The sequence below is a fragment of the Leptonychotes weddellii genome, chromosome 2 (assembly GCF_054177405.1).
Source record: "Leptonychotes weddellii isolate Sample4059 chromosome 2, ASM5417740v2, whole genome shotgun sequence".
NCBI lineage: Eukaryota > Metazoa > Chordata > Mammalia > Carnivora > Phocidae > Leptonychotes > Leptonychotes weddellii.
In genome coordinates, this window is record NC_138370.1 from 28764624 (window position 1) to 28767438 (window position 2815).

Here is a 2815-nt window from a genome sequence, read left to right on the forward strand (position 1 = left end):
AAATTATGCATTCTAGAGAATTTTCAAAATAAAAAGTGGAGCTTATTAGTCTGAAGAGACAGGTGACATAATGACCATATACCCAGAGAGTCCTCAGAGGATTTGGGCCTCAAAAAGAAGGGGATCTGATCAGACAGGGCTGTAGGTTCTTTTGAAAGAGCTATGATCAGTGGTCAGGTACACAGGATTCCTTGTATGCCTGAGGAGACAGTGAGTTCCCTGGACCACAGTGGGGAACAAGGGCATTTCTGACACAAAGATTGCATTTTATCTACAATCCAAGCATCAGCTTTCTCTGCTTCAGATGTCGCTTACCTTTAGTATAAATTGGGAAGGAGTTGCTGTGCCTTACAAGAATTGTCCATTCAACAGAAGCCCCCCTGACTCTTAAGTTCCTTCCCTCTGCCCATGGCTATTCCCTAAACCTCCCCTGCTTTGCTACAGGCACAACAGAATTTCCTGCACCTTGGACCTCAGTGGGCTGGCAGGATGCCTTTCCACTGACCAGCTGTTAGTTGACCTGTGAACACAAAGCAGCCAGATTTCCATTTTCTCATTTTCCACACCAGCATCACGAGACTGTTAATGTACTTTGCTGAAGGGTTGAGGAACTGAAGGTATTGTAATAGAAATGAAAAATATATTTGTAAAATGGGAAATTTCATAAGACTCTCCTCACAGTTCAAGAGGAATGCATTAAAAAAAAGAAGCAAACCAAACCAAAATACCTTCAAAAGCTGTCAGCCCCTTCTTTTCCAGTTTCTTTCCTTGATAGCCAGACCTAAAGACACCACTCCATTCCCAAGAGATTTCTTTCTCACAGCATAAAACCTCTTCTCCTTTCTAGAGAAGTCCCACCTACTACCACAGGACTTGATCATGCTGGAACATTCACCCCCTCCCCCCAACCAAGGGATGCAGTAATCCCCAACAGTCCACACCCTTACATTTGAATTACTCACGCTAGCCCCACACCACAAGGGGGATCAGCACAATAGCTTTGGGTGGGCACTGGCATTCCAAGTCCCCTTTCTTCTAGACTTGCCCACTAGAGTGAGGTATGTGATAAGGATTTACTTCTGGCTATCCAGCAGATAAATATTGTATGTATGCACACACACACGTGTCAGAGACATCCATTAGTTTTAGACAATACCATCGACATCCTGATTGGAGTGGAGAAATATGTCTCCAAAAGCAACATAACTGCATTGGGAGTGCTTCTTCACATTATCATACAGAACAGCATCGGACTCCTCTCATCCCCAATTTTGTGCAGATCTTGACCCTAACTGCATTTAAAAAAAAAAAGTGGGATTTTATTAGAATCCTCTACCCATGATAGAAGCCTCAAAATTCTGCTTTCCCCAACATTACTCATCATAAAGTGGAAGAGCGATTTTGTGATCCTCCAACCAGCACCTCTAAGGGGTAGAGAGGAGTGATTCTGTTTTCCAGTCACAAATGTGTGATACCATAAGAGAGCCTGGCCCTCAGATGCAAACAGGCTGGGAGGTAGGCAGGACCCAGGCCAGAAGGTGGCGCACTCTATTAAGACGTGTAAGTCGAGGGGACCCTGGTTGCCTCAGTCACCTGGCTGGCTCAGTCCATAGAGTATATGACTCTGGATCTTGGGGTCATGAGTTGGGGCCCCATGTTGGGGGGGTAGATTGTACTTAAAATTTTTTTTTAAAAGACTTGTAAGTCTGGGGTTCTCTACTTTCTTAGGAAGAAAGTGATTCATTTAGGGAATGGATTTGCCTTCCCCTGGAAATCAGGACAGACACAACATCCTTGGTGCCCTTCCTGCCGCTACAGACTCTTCTAAGAATTACCATCGTTCAGTGATAGTGACGATCTGTTTACCAGATGCTCCTCAAGCCCCTCTCCACCACGCCACCCCCAGCTTGTGAAACTGGAATCATGTTTCTCGTCTCTGTATCACCAGTGCCCACATGGTGCGGGGCACATAGGCTTTGGAATGCTGAGTGCCCAGAATGTGGGGGATTTGTGTAGAAAGCTCCTGGGGAGGGGAGGCTGTTGGAAGGCCTGCCCCAGCCACGTCCCGATGTGAAATACTGACCTTAAGGCCACAGTTCTTTCCAGAAAGGTAGAGGAAGAGGGTTTTCTGATGGACAGTGTGGGATGGAAGGAAGCTCTCACCAGTCCTCCCTCCGAAGAGGGATGCGTGTATTCTAGTTAGTTGTTTGCCTGTCTGGCTCTCCCTCTGCTTGCAAGTCTTTGTGGGAATGATGCGGCTCTCTCGGCCCCGTGTCCAGGGAGCCCCTCCTACGGTGAGGGCCGGCACTCGGCAAAGGGCTTGTCAACTCCTGTGACTACCCGTCCCCATGTCCCCATGCTGGGCCTGTCAGGAGCAACAAATAGACTAAATTTCTCAGAGGCAAGACGATTCTAATTTAAAATAAGTAACCGGGGAGAGTTGGGCCGCCTCCGGTCCTTAATCTGGCCTCACCGCTGGGCTCCTCCCAGCTCAGCTGACTGAAACGTTGTCACTCTAAGCCAGTTTCGCTCTGAGCCCAGGACACTCTCTCACTGTCACCCTAAGCCAGGCCGCGGCTCAGGCCGTGCAGTCTTCCTGACTGGATTTCCTTCCCATCACCTCAGCTCTTTGGTGGATACTCCTTCTTCTCTACCACTCATGGAGACACTGCCATGGCATATAGACCTAAATCCTGGCGCCAGCTAACTTCCCTTGCTCATATCCGCTTTCCTCTTTTGGGTTGTTTATTCCATCCCCACTACCCACTTTTCCTTTTCCGGGCAGAGGATTAATGTGTTCAGTTTCTTTCACTCC